Raw genomic sequence first — 21,043 nt, forward strand, 5'->3', positions numbered from 1 at the left:
TTATCTTTTTTTTTCCCCCTGTGGCTACTTTTAAAATTTTCTGTTTATCACTTATCTTACTGATTTGATTATGATGTGCTGTGATGTTTTCCTTCGTGTTTCTTGTGTTTGGTGTTCATTTAGCTTCGTGGATCAGTGGTTTTATAGTCTTTATCAAATTTGGATTTTTTTCTGACATTATTCAATTTTTTAATCTCAGGCATTCATCTCTTGAAGATGGACTGGGTCTTTTTTATATTTTTCATCTTTCTACTTCACATGTTCAACCTTCCCTCTAGCTTCTTAAATATACTGAATACAGTTTTAATGGCTTTAAAACCTGTGCTAGTGTCATTATCTGCATCAAGTTTATATCATTTTCAATTAATTGATTTTTCTCATTAAAGATAGCATTTTCTTGCTTATTTGCATGTTGCTGGATGCCAGAAATTGCGAATTTTATCTTGTTGGGTGCTGGATATTTTGTTATTCCTACATATGTATTCACATACTTTGTTCTGACAGATTAAGCTACTTTGCAAAAATAACATATCCTTTTGATTCTTGCTTTCAAGCATTGTTACTTTGGACCAGAAAAACTTTAAATCTGCATTAATTGCCCCACTAATGAGGTAAAGCCTTCAGAAGTACTCTACCTGATGTTCAATGAGTTTTTATATTTTCATTCTAGGTAATGAGAATGGGCAGTATTCCCAACCCTGTGTGAGCTCTGGGAATTGTTCCCTCTAATTCTTCAAGGTGATTCTTTTTCTGGCCTCAGGTTGTTTAATCACACATATGCTGGTCAGTACTCAGACAATGACTTAAGAGAACCCTTTGCAGATCCCCGGAGATTCCACTCTCCGAGTATTTCTCTCCTCCCTTCTTCTGTTCTGTGAATTCCACCTTCCTCGGCATCCCTGGACTCTCAGTGCCATCTCCTGAACCCATGGAGACTGTGAGACTTGGCCTGGGCTCCTCCTCCTTGCTTTGCAGCCTAGAAACTTTCTCCAGGAAATAACGTAGGGCATTTGTAGGACTCGTTCATTTGTTTTTCTTATGTCTACTGTGTGAGAACCATTGTTTCATTGTTTTGTCTGATTTTTTTAGTTATTTCAAGTGGGAGAGTAAATCTAGTCCCTATTACTCCTTCTTGATCATAAACAGAAGTCTTTGAGCTAAATATTTTCCAAATATCTTCTCACCCTAATTTTAAAAAACCATTTATAGTTAAAATAATGGGTATGGGGACACAGACAGACAGACTGAAAAAATTCCCTTAAGGTTTTTGTGGAGGTTTTGGGTGTATTTTTTGTTTGTTCTATTCTGTTAACAGATGGACTCTAAATTTATTTCCATAAAATAATTCAGATTAAAAATTTATATGAACACCATCTGGATGGTGACAAAAATTTTTAAATCACCATGATTAATCAAAACAAATTTTATCTATTTTTTTACCCTTTTATCTTCATTCTTCTCAATCATTCTGATCCAACAGTGTTCACAGCACCTTCCTTCCTTAAATGCTTTTCCCCTTGGCCTTGTAACACTGTTCTCACCTCAGAATCTCACTATTTCTTGACCACTTTATGTCTACTTGCTTTTCCATTCCCCGCCCCCACCATCCTCCTTACTACAGATGTTCCTGGGCTCGGTCTTTGTCCGTCACCCTCCCTTCCATGTGTCCTCCAACGGAAACTTCCTTTTCTATGCTGTGAGCTTACAAGTCTGAATTTGTGATTCAAGTTCTCTTCCAGGCATCAGCCATGCAGAGCCACATTCCCGTTAGACGTTTACATATCTAGGCTCCACTGTCCCTGGATTCTCAACTTGACCTCACTATCTTTTACTGTCCCCCACCATTCTCATCTCTATCCACTGACTGGACCATTCTTCCAGCAACCCCAGCTTTCAATTTTGTAGTAATCCATGTTTCATTTGAGTCTCCTTTATGCCTTAAGCCAGGCAGTCACCTAGCTTTACCTTTGTTTTCTGTAAAATCCTTCAGTAACGTTTTTCTTTCCCTTTCCACAGCCTCCTCCCTGATCTAGAGTCGATACTCCATGGTGTGTGATGATAAAGCTAGTATGAACACCTGGATCTTCTGCAGAGCCCTAATTCAGGGCTGCTTAACAAACGTTTCCTGGCTGTCCCTGGTTGTGTAGGTTGAATAAATGAACTGGTAGTTCCTTGCAATAGTGGGTCATTTCACTACGTAATCTTATCATTGTTCCCAGTACTGCAAGCCTAATAATATTTCACGCTTCTTCCCGTAAACAAAGCCTAAGGACATCATTTTTCAGATTTTCCATTCTCAGACCAGAGTGAACATCATGCAGAAAGGTGACAGATGCAGAAAGGTGACAAAATGCTGCAACTCCCTGCTATGAAACATACTCATTTTCATATTTTTCACACTAGACTTAGAGTTTCGACTTGTTTATTATTCCTTTAAATGTTATAAAAGCCAGTACATTAATCAGTTATTCTGCATATTAATATTCACTAAAGTAAGATGCCTTTGAAAAGTAAAGTGAAGGCAAGTAAAGTAAAATTTCCTTCAAAGTATCCATTGGATTTAGAATAAAAATATGTTCAATTCCTGATTTTTTAATCCAGGCACCCCAGGAAGAGGATGGAGACAAGATGGTGGAGTAGAAGGACATGAGCTCCAGCACCCCAGGAAATTACATTGAAATTTGGGCTTCCATGTGATTTGGTTTAGCATAAACCTCAGTCACTCTTTTGCATACCAGGAGATGATAAAGCATCAGCAAGGGAAAGTGTTAACTAGGTCATTTGAGGGAGGCAAGAGTACTTGGGCTATTTTAAAGAGGGAAGGAGAAGCTAAGAAATTAATTAATATACTAGAAATGAAATTTAAGTGATTTTAAAGACATCGTTGGGGCTTCCCTGGTGGCGCAGTGCTTGAGAGTCCGCCTGCCGATGCAGGAGACGCGGGTTCGTGCCCCGTTTCGGGAAGATCCCACATGCCGCGGAGCGGCTGGGCCCGTGAGCCATGGCCGCTGGGCCTGCGCGTCCGGAGCCTGTGCTCCGCAAATGGGAGAGGCCGCAACAGTGAGAGGCCCGCATAACGCAAGAAGAAAAAAAAAAAAAAAAAAAAAAAGACATCGTTGGACATCTGAACTGTTAAAATAAAAGGATGACTACCAAGGATTCCCCATCAGGGTTTCTTAACTTTGGCACTATTGACATCTTGGCCTGGGTAATTCTTTGTTGTGAGGGGCAGTCCTACGCATTGTTGGATGTGTAGCAGTATCCCTTGATTTTACCCACTGATGCCAGCAGAGTCCACCCTATTGTGACAACCAAAAATATCTCCATACACTGCCAAGTGTCCCGTAGGGGGCAAAATTGAGACCCACTGCTATATATTAATGAACTACATTTTTTGATATCATTGCTTATAGAAGCCTACATATTCAAAGCAGCTAAATGAAGCAACACGTGAAAAGTGAAAGCTCTAGGCTATGTGGTAACCAACAGTTATAAAAGAGTATCGGAGGTCTTTGGTATTCATATTTTCATTTGCATCTCCTTATTTCAGTGGTTACCAGTTTGGTTTCACTGTTTACTCCCAAATTTAAGACATCTGCATTAGAGAACACAATACCTTTTTTCCCCTTTTTTGGTAAAATAGCATTTTAAGCTACACATCGCAAGTCCACAAAGAAGAGAAGAACATAAGCACAAATTAAAATCAACATGCATATAGTCTGAAAGAGAAAAAGTTCTCAATTTTATGGAGAAGGCAAGAAAAGCACATTTTTTCCTTCTTATTTAATAGCCTGGGCAGGAAAAAAAGAAGCATTAAAGTTGCTATCACAACATGTTGCCTGGTGACTAGGATATCTTACCATATCTCTCAGAAAGTCTCGTATCTCCCAAAATTTGGTACAGCCCCATCTCACCATACCACTTAGGCACTGCAATCAGTTTAACAGAGAATAAAGGTAACAGTGGCTTAAACAAGACAGAATTATATTTCTTTTTCACTTTAAGTGAAAGGTACTGAGTTAGGTGATCTAGTGGTGGTCGGGTGGCACATGGTCACCAGGGACTCAGATTTCTTCTTTCTACACAACTATCCTTAGAAGATGGCTCTAATTCTCAAGGACATAACATGCCTTCTGGTGCTACAACTGTCACGTCCAAGTTGTAGGTTAGAAAAAGGAAAAATAGAAGGACACTTCTTCTCACCTCTTCTATCTTTAAAGAGACTTCCCAGAAGTTCCAAGCCATACTTTCACTCATATCTCATTGAGTGAAACAAGTCATATGACCACACCTCCATAATTCCCCTCTCCCGGCTCCGCTGTGGAGCAGGCCAAGGTCAGGCTACCTGAGGCCACATTCTTGCTCAGCTTCTTCCCCTTCCCTAATCTACATTCCTCACTCCCTTACAGGTTCTTTTCTTTTTCCTCAATAAATCACATGTACTAAATCCCTGTCTCAGGCTCTGCATCTAGGGAAACTAACCTAAGACTTCAAGCTATTCATCTAGTTTTGCTCTCATTCAAGCCACCTTACTGCCCACCTCCAGGGCTATGTTGTTTCTTACATTCCATCACTTCAGTTGTTTAGGTTCCTAGATGAACTCTTATTAGATATGTTTATTAAAGTATTATTAGATGCATTTATTAAATTGCTATAATGATCTCTTAATGAGATCAAAGTTCTTGTGGTCAGCATCTGGCTTACACATGCCCAAGGGCCACCATTCTCAGAGAAAGACCACTGGCCTACATGCTAAAATGTCGCATTCAGGATGGTATGTCTCCACTGTATTTAATTCACTTTGTGAGATTAGCATAAGCAGAGGCTTAGCTGCTATAACTCTGTTTACTAGATTTTGAACACTCCTAACTGCTTCTTCAAAATTTCTCTCAATGAATAATGAAACAACCAATGAATGACTCAGAACTTCAAACACTCCATGGATAAAGAAGCTGTAGTACATATGTACAACAGAATACTACTCAGCCATAGAGAAAGAATGAAATAATGCCATTTGCAGCAACATGGATGCACCTAGAGATTATCATGCTAAGTGAAGTAAGTCAGAAAGAGAAAGACAAACACCGTATGATATCCCTTATATGTGGAATCTAAAATATGACACAAACGAACTTATTTACGAAACAGAAACAGACTCACAGACATAGAGAACAGACTGGTGGTTGCCAAGGGGGTGTGGGGGAGGGATGGATTGGGAGTTTGGGATTAGCAGATGCAAACTATTATATATACATATAACAATCACTTTGCTGTACACCAGGACTAACACAGCATTGTAAATCAACTATACATCAATAAAATAAAATTTTTTTAAAAGCAAGAAAAAAAAGAACTTCAAACATTCCAAATACATGAACAGAGTCAGCACCTCTACTCCTTGCTTCTTAAACTGACCCCACCTCCCCGGAGATGGCACAGGAAGACCACCACAGATGAGTGGCACTGGTGGAGTGCTGCTTCAAGGATGACCTCCTGCCTCCTGCTGGAGAACAGGGCCTCCACGGGGGCAAAACATCACAGGGTTCTGAAGTCCTCCAACAGGTAGATGAACCTGCATCCCTCACAGCAACAGCTGGCACCTCTTATTATCACCCATGTGACCCTTCCTCCTGGCACACTCGGACTTTAGCTCAGGTGTTTGAGACAAGTCTTATTAATATGGAATAATCTCACATTACCTGACTGAAAATTAATTCTGTCCATTTTAAATGACATCTCATTTTAAAGTTAAAACACTGAATAACACTCAGAGAAAGGTTGAGCACCTGCCCAGGGCCAGTGCTGGATCTGCAAAGTGCTAACTGCAGTGCTAACTGCAAAGCCATGCTCTTATCCACTACTATCTCAATTTGTAAATTATATATCACTTAAGCAAAAAAACTGAAGTAGAAAATAGTGAACTATGAAAGATATTACATGGCTCTCTTCTGAAAGAAAGTATTCTGTGTTCCCTACTATTTCCACAATATTGTTTCTATCTTTTAATGCAATGTATCTCAAAAGAGATAAAAGAAAATTGCTATATAACAGAGGTGTCAAATATTCACGCTGTACCTAAAAGGAAGGGTTTGAGTTTCAGTAATGAAAAAACATTACTTCTATAATCATAGATAAATTATTTTGAAAAGATGTGGTGATGTCTTCCTAAAAGGCAAAAATAATTTATCTTAGCATAGTTTTTGCTTTTATGAAAGAGAAATTCTATTTCTGGCCAGTCAAAGGAAATATTTTAAATTATTATATCTTTATTAGAATGTCTGGGACTCCATAACCACTTATGCTACAAACTCCCAAGTCTGACCAAATAATGAATCTTGAAATGTTCAAATTATCATCAAAATGTATGAAAACTTTCAAAATATTAAAATTTCTATGTCACTATTTCCTATATAAATCTTAAAGTTTTGTAGCAATGAGTCAGCCAAAGTACTCCCCTACAGAACATTAGGCATGTAAATGAGATTTATAAGATGTTTACATTTGAATCAGTACCAAGCACGCATATGCATACACATTCACAAAGTTATTCTTTCATCATGGGCATTGCTCATATTATTAACAGGAACAGCAATCAATATATTAACCTTTGTAATTTCTAGATCTGATTACAGAAAGATACATAAATGTACAAAAGTTCATAAAACATAAATGCAGTTTATTAAAGTATTTACATTAATGCTATCATACTATATATAATGTTGCAATATGTAATATTATTATACTTATTATAAAGTGAATACTCATATAACCACCACTCATGTCAAGAAACAGAGAATTGTCAGCACCCCTGGAGGCCCTCCATGTGTCCCTACTGATGACAATACCTTCCCTCTCTCTCTCCAGTAGTACCCACACCTGATTTTTGTAACAGTAATCTCCTATTTTTTTGAAATTTACATCAATGAAGTTATTCTGTGGGTTTTTTGTTTTTGTTTTTGTTTTTGTTTTGCGGTACGCGGGCCTCTCACTGCTGTGGCCTCTCCCGTTGCGGAGCACAGGCTCCGGACGCGCAGGCTCAGTGGCCATGGCTCACGGGCCCAGCCGCTCTGCGGCACGTGGGATCTTCCAGGACCGGGGCACGAACCCGTGTCCCCTGCATCGGCAGGCGGACTCTCAGCCACTGTGCCACCAGGGAAGCCCTATTCTGTGGTTTTAATCTTTCACTTACTGTTATGTTCATGAGGTTCTTCTATTTTCTTCGTTTTCATTGCTTTGTAATATCCCTTTGTATGAACAGATCATAACTGATTTATCCATTCTACTGCTGATGAACATTACCAGCTTGGGGCTGCTAAGTACATTCTTGACCTGCATTCTGTTATATATGTATACATTTCTCTTGAGTACATACCTAGAAATAAAATTGTTGGCTTGTTGGCTTTGCATGTCCTCAACTTAACTAGATGTTGAACCATTTCCCAGAGTAGGTGTACTAATTTATAAACCCATATCAATTCATGAGAGTTGTCAGAGCTCTAAATGTCTGCCAATTCATTAAAGTCTGTTAATGTCAGACTTTTCACTTTTTGTCGGTATGCTTGGTGTGTAATGAAATCTCACTTGACCTTAATTTGCATTTCCTTGATTGATAATGGCATAGATTATCATTTCATGTTTCCTCACCATTATAAGTCCTTTGTCCATTTTTCTATTCAGTGGTCTGCATTTTTTAAAATCTACTGGAGATAATTTTAAAATCTACTTTTTATGTATCTTGGATATTAATACTTTGGCAAATATAATCTTCTGATCCTTACATTTTCTTTATGAGTTTCTTGATGAACCAAAGTTGCGATTTTAATACAGTTAAATTTATCAAATAGTTTCCCTTATGGTTAGTGCTTTATGTATCTTGTTTAAGAAATGCTTCTCAAACCCAAGATCATAATGATATTATCTACTTGAAGTTTTGTAGTTTTGTTTTCACATTTAGGTCTGTAATCTACTTGGAATTTACTTTTTTTTTTCACTCTTCTTACAATATTTTAGATTTTCTTTTTAAACTTATTTTTACTGAATAATAGTTGATTTATAATATTATATTAATTTCAGGTGTACAGCATAGTGATTCAATATTTTTTATAGACTATACTTCATTTAAACTACTATATACAAAATATGTAACTAATAAGGACCTACTGTATAGCTCAGGGAACTCTACTCAATTCTCTGTAGTGACCTATAGGGAAAAGAATCTTAAAACGAGTGGATATATGTATATGTATAACTGAATCACTTTGCTGTACACCTGAAACACAACTTTGTAAATCAACTACACTTTAATAAAAAATTTTTTAAAATGAAATATCAACTTTCCAAAGTTAAAAAAAAATGAAATTACAAAATAATTACTATATTGCCCTGTGCTGTACAATAGATCCTTGTTGCTTATTTATTTTATACATAATAGTTTATACTCTCAATCCCATACCCCTATCTTGCCCCCCTCCTCCCCTCTCCCCACTGGTAAGCACTAGTTTGTTCTCTCTATCTGTGAGTCTGTTTTTGTTTTGTTATATACATTTGTTTGTGTTATTTTTTAGATTCCACACATAGGTGAAAACATGAAGTATTTGTCTTTCTCTGTCTGACTTATTTCACTAAGCATAAAATACCCTCTAGGTCCATCCATATTGTTGCAAATGGAAGAATATCATTTTTATGGCTGAGTAATATTCCATTGTGTGTGTGTGTGTGTGTGTGTGTGTATATATATATATATATATATATATATACCACAACTTCTCTATCCATTCATCTGTTGATGGACACTTGGGTTGCTTCTGTATCTTAGCTATTGTAAATAACGCTGCTATGAACACTGGGGTGCATGTATCTTTTTGAGTTAGTGTTTTCATTTTTGTCAGATACACATACAAGAGTGGAACTGCTGGATCATATGGTAGTTCTATGTTTAGTTTTCTGAGGAACTTCCATACTGTTTTCCATAGTGGCTGCACCAATTTACATTCCCACCAACAGTGTACAAGGGCTCCCTTTTCTCCACATCCTAGCCAACATTTACGTGTACACTTTTTGATGTCAGTCATTCTGACAGGTGTGAGGTGGCACCTCACTGCAGTTTTGTTTTGCATTTCTCTAACAATTAGCAATGTTGTGTATCTTTCATGTGCCTGTTAGCTACCTGTATACCTTCTTTGGAAAAATGTCTATTCAGGTCTTCTGCTTATTTTTTAATTGGATTGTTTGTTTATCAATATTGAGTTGTATGAGCTGTTTATATATTTTAGATATTAACCCCTTATCAGTCACATCATTTGCAAATATTTTCTCCCATTCAGTAGGTTGTCTTTTCATTCTGTCAGTGGTTTCCTCTACTGTGTAAAAGCTTTTAAGTTTAATTAGGTTCCATTTGTTTACTTTTGCTTTTATTTCTTTTGCCTTAGGAGACAGAGCAAAAGAAAATTGCTACAATTCATGTCAAAGAGTGTTCTGCCTATGCTCTCTTCTGGGAGTTATATGGTTTCAGGTCTTACATTTAGGTCTTTAATCCATTTTGAGTTTATTTTTGTATGTGGTGTTAGGGAGTGTTCTAATCTCATTGTTCTACATGTAGCTGTCCAGTGTTCCCAGCACCACTTACTGAAGACTGTCTTTTCTCCATTCTACATTCTTGCCTCCTTTGTCACAGCTTAATTGACCATAGGTGCGTGGGTTTATTCTGGGATCTCTATCCTGTTCCATTTATCCATGTGTCTATTTTTGTGCCAGCACCATGCTGCTTTGATTCCTGTAGTTTTGTGTTATAGTCTGAAGTCAGGGACCACGATACCTCCAGGTTTGTTCTTTTTTCTCCAGATTGTTTGCTCTGGCAATTTGGGGTCTTTTGTGCTTCCATATAACTTTTAAGATTATTTGTTCTAGATCTGTGAAAAATATCATAGGTATTTGGATAGGGATCGCATTTAATCTGTAGATTGCTTTGGGTAGTATGTGCTTTATAATAAATCTTGATATCCGGAAGAACAAATCCTCCCATCCTCTTGTTCTTATGCAAGAGTGTCTCTGCTTTTCTTAAACTTTTGCCTTTCCAAATAAACATGAGAATCAGCGTTAAAGATCCACAAAAGTAACACAACAAAAAAACTCCAGCTGAGTTATTTTTATGAGATGCTTTTAAAATACTGATTCAATTTCTTAATGATTATAGGTCTATTCAGTTTTGTTTCGTTTTTGGCCATGTCACACAGCTTGCAGGATCTTAGTTCCCCAACCAGGAATTGAACACAGGCCACGGCAGTGAAAGCACCGAGTCCTACCCGGTGCTTTGGACTGCCAGGGAATTCCCAGTTTTGTTGTATTTTTAAGGACTCTGTCTTATCTGATTATCTAACTTTTCAAATGTATTGACGTAAAGTTGCCTACCTGCAGTGATATCCCGTTTTTTCTTCCCAGCAATGGGTATTTGTGACCTCATTTTTGCCTTGATCAACTAACCAATGTTTTATCAATTTTATTAGCCACTTTGAAATATCAATTTCTGGCTTCCTTTATCCTCTCTACTACTTTTTTATTTCCTATTCCATTTACTTCTGTTCTTCATTATTTCTTTCTTCTTCATTGTTTGGTTTATGTTGTTGCTGACTTTCTAAGTTCTTGAGATGGATGCTGAGCTCTGTCTTTCACCACCTCCAATGTAAGAATTTAAGACTCTGTATTTCCTTCTAAGAATGGCTTTAGCCATGCCCTGTAAGTTTTGAAGAGTAGTGTTTTAATTACCAGTCAGTTCATAATAGTTTCTGATTTCCATTATGGCTTATCTTTGATCCATAAGATAATCATAAAATTTCTTCTATTCTAACATAAAAGGATTTTCTACATATCTTTTTGCTATTGATTTCCAGCATAATCACATTATGATAAGAGAAACACAATCTCCATGATTTTAGTCCCTCTACAACATATTGAGACTCTGTGGCTTAGTACATTTCCATGTGTGATTAAGAAGGTGTAGGGTACAGTGTTTTATATATGTCCATTAGATCGAGTGCTTTAATTGCATTGGTCACAGTCTCTATATCCTTAATAAGGTCCTTAAGACTCAACTCTTCTGGAATTGGCAAATTCCCTAGAGCAAAGGTGTTTTAGTCCCCTGCTTACCAGTCTGGATTCCTGTTCCCTTCAATTTTTTTTTTTTTTTTTTTTTTTTTTGGCGGTACGCGGGCCTCTCACTGTTGTGGCCTCTCCTGTTGCGGAGCACAGGCTCCAGACGCACAGGCTCAGCGGCCCACGGGCCCAGCTGCTCCGCGGCATGTGGGATCTTCCCAGACCAGGGCACGAACCTGTGTCCCCTGCATCGGCAGGCGGACTCTCAACCACTGCACCATCAGGGAAGCCCTGTTCCCTTCGATTTTACATGGTAATGCCTAATTATTTTGTCGGTATTTTGATGTGATGCTTTTAATATGTTTTTATATCTTATCCAACATTTTGAGTTGCTTTTGATGAGAAGGTGATCTGAATAGCCTAGCCTGCCATTTAAGAACCTGGAAATTCTAGTTCCTGCCAATGTTATCAGCTCTGACTTTCTTCTCTTATCTAATTTAATACTCTTTTATGTGAAGTAATGTAATTCTTCTGACTTCATTTCTTCTTATTGATTTTATATTATTTCAGGAATTGATCAGCAAAGTTTAAATGACCTAAACTCTCCTATCTCAAATATGTGGAATTCTTCCTGGCTAAAAGTTCTCAAAAGCCTGTTTGAACTTACTGACCCTAATCACAACTTTCAAAAGAAATTCTTGGACACCTGCCCTTGGTATAGGCTGCCAAAAGATATTAGCATTCCTAACCTCTGCTACCACACTATCCATTACAAATAAATTTTGATTTATAGCCTAAAAAAAGCCTATTTGAACTTCTTAATCTTGAAAATCCTTAACAGGTTATAAAATTGTAATATGTATTATAAGGAGCTTGTTAGGACAGATACTCTTCATTGGATAATGTGCTGCTGTTTCCAGTTACGGTGTGGCTGTGTTTTCCGTTGGCTGATAACATCCTGTAACAATGTAGGATGATGTACCATAAATAACACAAGGTTTGAAATTGAACTTTTAGGTCCAAACCCCAGCTCTGACAATAAAGCACTAACTGGCTCATGGAAAATCACTTCACCTCTCTGGGCCTGTCTGTTCATCTGTAAAATGGGTTTAAGACCACCTACTCACGGGTTACTTTAAGGATCAAATGGGATCACATACACATAAGAAGCTAGCATCATGCCCAGCCCAGAGTAAATACCCAGTAGGAGTCTGTCATTGAGTCTGGAGGCACCAAACCCTTAAAGCACTAGAAAGGCAGAGGAAAAATGTTAAATATAAGCTCTATAGTATTATATGAGAGAGGGATTTGAAAGTGCAAATAGCACATTTGCAAATAGCAAAGATACTGTGTACATATATGATAATGTTATGCAAGGAAGAGTATGACTCAAAGAACAATTAATAAAGAAAAATATCAGTTAAATTCTTTGTTTCTTTTTTTCCTGTTTCTGAAATTCTTAAAAGAATGAAATCTCTTTCAGAATTCATAATGCTGGGTTTGGGACTTTTTTGCATTTTGTATGTGTGCAGCTGTTCCTCCACTATAAGTATGCACATCTGCTCATTAGCAATACAATATAATTCCCACTGTCTAATTATTTGCAGATGATGGATTCCTTGTACGTGGGCTAAAAAAAGGATAGTCCTTCACAACTGGTGACTTATTTTAAAAGACCAACTTAAAAGGGTCAGCACAACGAAGTTCAGATATTAATTTGGCAGTTCAAATATATGAACACCAGCACTTAATTGCCAACTTGATGAGAAACAGAAGGAAAAGGGGATTTTTCTCTCTTCAATTAATATTCCCTGATAGACAGCACCAGGCACTGGCTTCTCTATGGTGCACCTGGAAAGAGGCTATGAAGCAAACCTGCTAAAGTTGGAGCAGACCAGCCCCACCGCAGATTCTCGGGGAACCACGCACCTCGAGCGATGCTGCACAGTGAGTGCGGGGCTGTGCTGGGAGGGGGATGTGTGGTCCACGGACACTGAATGGAGAAGAGTCCTTAGGGTCTCTAGTCTCAACCACGGGCTGAGGAACTACATTAATCCCCTACTCTTGGCTCTGAGGGTGAGGCAGCAAGCCAGGGTGTGTGGTCCTAGGGCTCCATGAAACCAACACCAGAGACAGTGTGGCCCATGGCGACAGCCACTTGAAGCTTCTGAGGACACCTGGGAGCTCCCTGTGGGAGGGGGGAGGGGGGATGTGGGAGGGAAAGGGATGCTGAGCACTGGATTGAGGTTGAAGGGTATGAACCAAGCATAGGAAATGATCAAGCGTATTCAAAACATAAGATGGGGAAAATGAGAGGGAAAGAAATGGAGAAATACTGGGGTTCAAGAGAGAGCAAGGCCAACAAATGGGAGCGGATGAAATGGCTCTTACACGGGCAGGATGAGGATGGTGGCTATTATAGATGACATGCTTATTCTGTGCCCGGCACGGGGCTCTGCACAACAGACTACATTCCTTCATACCTCTTGACGGACACTGATGGGAGAGAAACCGTTTTACAGATGGGAAAACTGAGGTTCGTTCATTCATTTGTTCAATGAAAAAATAATTCATATGAAGCTTACTTTCTAGAAGAGGAGACAGTTAATAAACAACAAACAGACAAATCAGTCCACCCTGTGATAAGTGTTAGGAAGAAAAGAGAGAGCAGTGATGGCAAAAGCCGGGAGGAGGGCTGGAGAGCCTCCTTTAGTTAGGGCGGGTCAGCGAAGACCTCTCTGAAGACGTGACTCTTTAAGCTGAAGGAAAGGAAGGAGCCAATCACACCAACAGCTGTGGGCAGATGGAGCAGTGGGTATGGGCCCAGCAAGGGAGCGCCTGTGTTTTCCAGGAATGGGGCGAACGCAGGCCACAACGCAGACATGCAGTGCGTGAGGGCAGGACCTGAGGCTGGAACAGGAGGCGCCAGTCAGCTGATCCCAGGCCGGGCTGCCATGGTACAGCTGAGTGTGTATCAGCCCAAAGAAAAGGCAGCAGAGGGACATACTTTTTTTTCGTGTTTTTGACGGATCATTCTGGGTACTGGATTGGGAAAGGGGCAAGGCCAGTTAGGAGGCGACTGTGGCAGCCAGATGAGAGTAATGAGAGCCACGACCCAGCGGTCAGGCAGAGACAGACAGAAAGGAGGCGGTGAGTGATGTAACCTCCCCAGGCCACAAGGCTAGTACGTGGCAGGCCTGGTTAAAGCCATATCCTCTAACCCCAGAGTCCATGCTCTTAACAGATTTGATTAAAGCTGTTTTAATTAAGGAAGCATTTTAATTAAGATCTTCAGAGGAGTGACTGGGAGTTCATCACCAGCTTACAGTTGAAGGCAATTTTAGTAAGGATTAGTTCAGCTGTTGTAAGGAAAAAAAAGAAAGAAAAAGAAAAGAAGGCCTAAAATGAACCAAAATAACAATAGCTTAAAGAAGTTCTTGCATAAAGAGTCCAGCCTGGGAGACTGACTCTGGAGCCTTCGATCTTGTAGCTAGCTCCTCAGTTACAAGGGTGAGGCCTCCACCCCTGTGGTCTAAGACGGTTCATCACTGCATCCACAAGTAACTTGCAGGAAGGAAGAAAGAAGAGGAGAATGGCCTTTCCTCTAAGTGTACCGAACCCGGAATTTGACACCATCACTGGTACTCGTGCTCTGGTAGTCAGAATTCAGACATGTGGCTATACTTAGTCATAATGAGTCTGGGAAATTTAGTCTTTATTGGTGGTTGCACACCCAGCTAAAATTCCAATCCTTCAAAAGTAGGGAAACTGATATTGGGGTCAGCTCGCAGTCTCAGCCAGAAGGCCTCTGCAGAAAGGCCACCATTACCCAGAGCAGTTCCCCACCTGCGGCCCCAGCCCCTGGGAAGGCCGGGAGCTACTACTAGAGGTCCAATCCAACTGTGCAGCAGGCATGGCCTAGAGGCTGTGGAATGCGTTATGCATGTAGGCATTTCCATTTTCCAGAGGTACGTGACATTGTGCTAGTTAATAAAACAGGCATTCAGTTTAAAGTGATTAAAGTTGCAGTAGCATTTTCATATATTTGCTTTAAAAAGGTTACTAAGGGCACAACTATATCACATGGGGGATCCTGAAAAATGTTTATCCTTAGAAGAGGTCCTCCTAGTCAAGAAGCATGGACCCCTCTGGTGTACGGGAAAGAAAATAGATTTGGGCTTTAGTCGGAGATGTGTCCAAATATTGCCAACAACATCAAGCAAGACTGTCAGTCTTCTGGAACCTCATTTCTTCTCTTCTGTTAAGCGAAGACAGTGAACCCCAATTCATAAGATTACGGCAAGGGTTAAATGAAATGATATGTATAAAGCATCTACCACAAAGACTGGCCCGTAAGGGGTGCTTCCTAAATGGTGCTGCTGTCCTTTCCCCAGGATCGAGGAGAGTGAAACAGGCTGGAATCAAGAAGTCAGGTTTATGGGATCAAGTCAGGCAAAGCTGAGTCTCCACACTGTGCACTTGTGTGCTTGTGGCTTGGCTCAAGGTACAAGGTCTGGGCCCTGCCTCCTCCGGCAGGAATAGGAGGACCGAAACGATGGAATTCATGCGCAGAGCATGCTAGGTACAGGGCTACAGAGCAAGCATGAGACGCTGGGATCTTATCTGGTTCTTCTGAGCACTGTGTCAGCAGCAAACGCGAGGAGGTTTCTGCCCACCAGTCTCATCACCCTCACCGCCAGCAGTTTCATCATAGAACGAGAACACAAACAGTGTTGAAATCTTTCCAACTAGCAGGAAGTACAAAAGAACCTTTGTGGGTAGAAAACCCACCCTTTAGTAAGCAGAGGGTAAATATTTTCCCACAGAAATCAAGGATATAAAAATAACTAAATAAAACGGGTGAAGCTGTACTGTTGTGTTGAGAAGAACACAACGACACAGCGGCCACCTGCATGGTTCTTGACATTTTCAAGTGATTTTCACATAATTTCATTTCATTCTTATGACAACCCAAGGAGTACGCAGGATAGATATTACTATCCCTTTTTTGTAGATGAGAAAACAGAGTTCCAGACTGAGTAAGTATCTTGGTCAAGGTCGTGAGGTTGGGAAGAGGTCCTTCTGGTGCCAGAACCCAAATCTAAATGTCGGGCCCTGCCATGCTGTCTGGAGACCGGGGGGGTTTGGGGACCACACGGTCAGGAAGGGGCACACTATCCTTAGGAGGCTGGAGGAACTGTATTTGTCCCGTGAGTAAGACGAAGCCAGAACAGGACGTATTAGCTTAAACAGTGGCATCTGAATGCTTCGGCAAAAGCAGAGGTTTTGTGGTAAATTCAGAGAAAAGACTATTCCATTTACTGGCCAGTCATCTGTAAACTTCACCTGAAGCGAATCCATGGAGCAGTACTCTCTCAGGACTCACTGCCTGTTGGCTGTGGAATAACAGGTCTTGGGCCCCCTGTCACTTTAAAAGCCCACACTTTCTGACAGCTCTGACCAGCTCTGCTCCCTTCAAACTGGTGGACCATGGGGATATTTCCTCCTTGCCACTGGGACAGATACTGTGAGAGCTGCTTTAGAACCCTGAAGCAGGGAAGAACGTGCAGGATTTTCTCTGTCTGGTCTATACCGTGAAGATCTGATTTAATTAAGCTTAAATTCTTGCTGTTTCTACTATATTAGACCCTTGTCATTAGCAAGAACCCCGCACTTGCTAATACCACTCAAGGATATTGCTTCTCCCACAAAAGTGAAGTAAACTATAACTAAAGATTTTTAGTGGCCCCTGCAAATCCTTCATAACTTTATAAACAAAGCAGTAAAGCCTTTCAACATGCTAATTAAAATACATTTCTCTTGAGGTCTGTTGCTGTTGAGAATCGTGTGTGTCCGGGGTGGGCCTATCATCACATCAAAGATCAATGTCATCTCAACTTGTACTTAAGTTTTGTCTTTTTGTTGATAAGTAATTCTGGTACAGGTAAGAGCATTCTTCAAGCAGGTGGAGGAATCACTCACTCTTGTTTCTGAAAAGAACCTACAATGGACCTACTGCTTCACAGACCAGAGTCTCCACCAAAGCCAACATGCTTCTGCCCTTACAAACGTCCATCTTCTGAGTAAGAGTAATTCAGTCTTACACGCCTCTACCTCCCCCACCTGCCCTACTGGGTGTTTTTCTTTTCTGGGCCACTTTTCACTGTGAAATGTGGTAAGAGTCATCATGTGACTTCAGGTAGAGAATTAAGAAGTTGTGTTCAGATGGCCAAGTTCACCTGCAGCTCAGCTATCTCCTGCCACATGCCCATCCTTTAGCAAGTGGACTTCATACTCTTACCTCAGAAAAATTACATGATTACACGTTTTAGAGTCCCCTGGAAATATTAAATCCATTGACACCAGACTTCTTATGAACTTATATTTTTGCTTTTCATCTCCCAGGGTTAACCAATACCTGTTTTAATTATTCCAGGTTAACATTTTTGTCTGTGATCTTACACACATTTATGTGAATGCTCATTTGATCTCAGTTTATTGGGATTTAACTATTTTCTTCCTATAGAAATGTATCTTCCCTGTGTGTTAACCAAAATGTTGGATACTGCTGCTTATTCCAGACCACTTAGTGATCTAGCACCACTGAGCAGAATACCTGGCAAAAAGAGCAGACAGAAGATAAATGTCATTAATGAATGCTTGTCGTTCACAATACTTCAGAAATATTGAAAAGGCATCTGATATGTTCTCAGGCCATATGTCCCAAATCCTAAATCCTAATTCTGAATTACCAAGGAACCTCCAACAGGTCTTGAAGAAACAATTTCTAGTGTCCGCCCCTCGGTGTCTGAGTCAGTGACAAAACCATTCAAATGGCTTTAGACCTCTGATTTACGGAGCCAGATGAACACGGTTAACTGTTACTGAATGTAATGATCGAGCATAATGCTCATTGTTTAAATTGAGTTAAGTGGATTAGTTAGGGTTTTTGTTGTTGTTGGAAGTAACAGAAAGCCAACAAACTAGCTCAAGTTAAAAAAAGGAAGGGAATACCTAGTAGCTTGAAGAGCTCACAGGAGAGCTCTCAGAATTGAAGGAAGAGCTGCAGGAATGAGGAGCCTCAGGGCCTCAGAGCCTCCTGAGGGTTTTCTCCTCCCATCTCTCATCTCTCAGCGTCTCTGCTCATCTTCCTCCCTCGCTTCTCTGGTGGGCACGTCATTCCCCGTACAGAGCACCCGCCCCGGCAGCTGCAACAAACTGAGAACATACGACAGTCCCAGGGAAGGACTCCAGCTGGTTCTGCTTGGGTCACATGCCTATTCTTTGGGTCAAACATTGTTGACAACAGGAAAAGATACTGATTGATCAGGACTGGATCATATGATCACTCCACTGGCCCTATTTCCAGAAAGGTCCTAGGAAACCCTACGAGGCAGAAAATGATTGTTACCATGGCCCATTACACTGAACTATCTAAAAAAGTAATTCTAATAATAATGCGGGGAGATCAGATATCTTGTGATTTAATATGTGTGACTGTATATATTACATGAAGCACTACTCTAAGCAGAAACAAACATACACAAGGTAGAAAAACTCGCCTCCTACATGTATAATTTGTCCAAAATATCAGTGTAAAAAATAGGTCACTCGACATTCCAGTCCCATTGTCTGTGACCCCCATCATTCCATCATTACCAACTTCATCTTCTGACTCACAGAATTGAACCAGATGACCTCTAAAGTCTCTTCCAGTCTATGAGCCTGTGAACACCTTGTTAGGAAAAAAAAAAACACCTCTGGAAGAACAGCACATCAACCGGTTACATTATTGGACAGTGTTATGGGCTAAAGTGTGTCCCACCCCTCCCCACACTTCACATGTTGAAGTCCTAACCTCCAACACTTCAGAGCGTAACTTCCTTTGGAGATAAGACACTTTAAAGATTAAGATTAAATGAAGTAATAATGAAGTAGTAATGATATATGCCTCTGTGTTATCAATATATAAAATAAATAAGTGTGTAAGAATGAAAAAAAAAAAAAAAAGATTAAATGAAGTAATTTGGGTGGGCCCTAATCCAATTTGACTGGTGTTCTTATACAAAGAGGAGATCAGGACACAGACACACACAGAGGGAAGACTGTATGAGGAAAAGACAGCCATCGACAAGCCAAGATGAAACCAACCCTGCCAATGCCTTCAACTCAGACTCCCAGCCTCCAGGACTGTGAGAGAATTAATTTCTGTTGTTTAAGCCACCCAGTCTGTGATACTTTATGATGGCAGCCTTAGCAAATTAACACAGATAGTAAACCAAGAACTTCAAAGAGGACTGAGGCAAAGTTCAGACAAATCTGATCCATGGGATGGGGAGAACAAGAGGTTCTCCTAAAGTTCTTTTGAAGGTGGAATTCCCCTGAGATTCAGGGGCCAGAACTAGTGACCTAATAACTGAGGTGTGCTAGTAAAGATGTGATAAAATGGGTAAGATATTAAGAGAAGTAAGGAGAGAGAAGTGGATGACAGACTTCACCCTCTTTGAAAATTTTGAGGGGGTCAAGCATAAGGTGGTTGTATCGGGACACGGCACTACAGGTGGCCAGGCCAAGGCCACATACCCAGCCTTGTGGGCCTGCGGGGAGCCTGTCTCCTCCATGACTTCAGGCTTGCCTGGGCTCCTGATAGGTGTCTCCACTTAGAACTCTGGAGCCCTCAGCATCCTGCCTGACCCTCAGCTTTGAGAGCCAAGAGGCTGAATGGCTGCTCCATCTGGACCAAAGGCTTCCCAGCATGAGCTCCTGGCTGTCACTACCCTTATTTATGATGCTCACCAGTCAGTTTCCCTTTGAGCCATGCGTGTCTAAGCCATTAGGCTTGCCGTTCTCATATGATGTGACAGTCCAGTAGTCCAAATGCGGGTGGCATCAGAACCTCCCCATGATAGTACTCTTGCCCTACCAGTCCTGTACCTCCCCTGCCCCATACCTCACTGCTCTCCCACCAGGGACTCATCCCCTCATGTCAACCAGACTTCACTGTCATGGAGATCCTGCTCCTGGCCTCCTTCCTGGCCTTTACCCACCCTGCTGGATGTACCTGGATCCTGGACCTGCCTGACCCTGGCTCGTTGATCATTTTGCTGTTCTTGCCTTAGCTCTGACCTTTGCCCTCTGGCAAACCACCCTGGCATTAATTAAGTGGAACCAGAACTCAGGACTCACCAACCTATGCTGCTGGCGTCTTGGTAAGGTCCCACCCCAAAGCACAATGCACACTTGGAAAAACACATCCATTCATCAGGAAATAGCCAACATGGCGTACCCACTCCCCCAAAATCTGACACCAAAGGGAAAATATTTCCGTTAATGGACCGATTGCTAAATGAAAATCACATCGGATATACAGGACTTTTCAGTCCATAAGCCTCATAATATCAGATCATCACACTGGCAAAGCAGTGCTTGTAAGGCTGTTAAGATGAAATCTGGAAATTACTCCATTATTGAATATTACAATGATATTTGCCAACACGAGATTTTTGCTTGTGTGTGCATTCAAATAAAATTCCTGACCACCATCGTTTACAGCCCAAATATATTAATATCTCCATATAATGAATTCCAAAGAAGACAAATGAAATATTTAAATAACCCAAGCATTGTAGAGCCACTGGATACTGCATTTTACCTTTATGTTCTTTTTTTTTTAAAATCACCCACAGATGGGCTTCCCTGGTGGCGCAGTGGTTGAGAATCTGCCTGCCAATGCAGACAACACAGGTTCGAGCCCTGGTCTGGGAAAATCCCACATGCCATGGAGCAACTGGGCCCGTGAGCCATAATTACTGAGCCTGCGCGTCTGGAGCCTGTGCTCCGCAACAACAGAGGCCGCGATAGTGAGAGGCCTGCGCACCGCGATGAAGAGTGACCCCCACTTGCCACAACTAGAGAAAGCCCATGCACAGAAATGAAGACCCAACACAGCCATAAA

General features: G+C 40.7%; 1 protein-coding gene across 2 annotated transcripts in view; it reads right to left on the minus strand.

Annotated features, from left to right (window-relative positions):
• The window catches only part of MSRA (methionine sulfoxide reductase A), a 386,217-nt gene that overhangs the window by 109,681 nt on the left and 255,493 nt on the right, over window positions 1-21,043 (minus strand). The window lies entirely within an intron of this gene.

Source organism: Lipotes vexillifer, unplaced genomic scaffold (assembly GCF_000442215.2).
Source record: "Lipotes vexillifer unplaced genomic scaffold, Lipotes_vexillifer_v1.1 scaffold308, whole genome shotgun sequence".
NCBI classification, from domain to species: domain Eukaryota; kingdom Metazoa; phylum Chordata; class Mammalia; order Artiodactyla; family Lipotidae; genus Lipotes; species Lipotes vexillifer.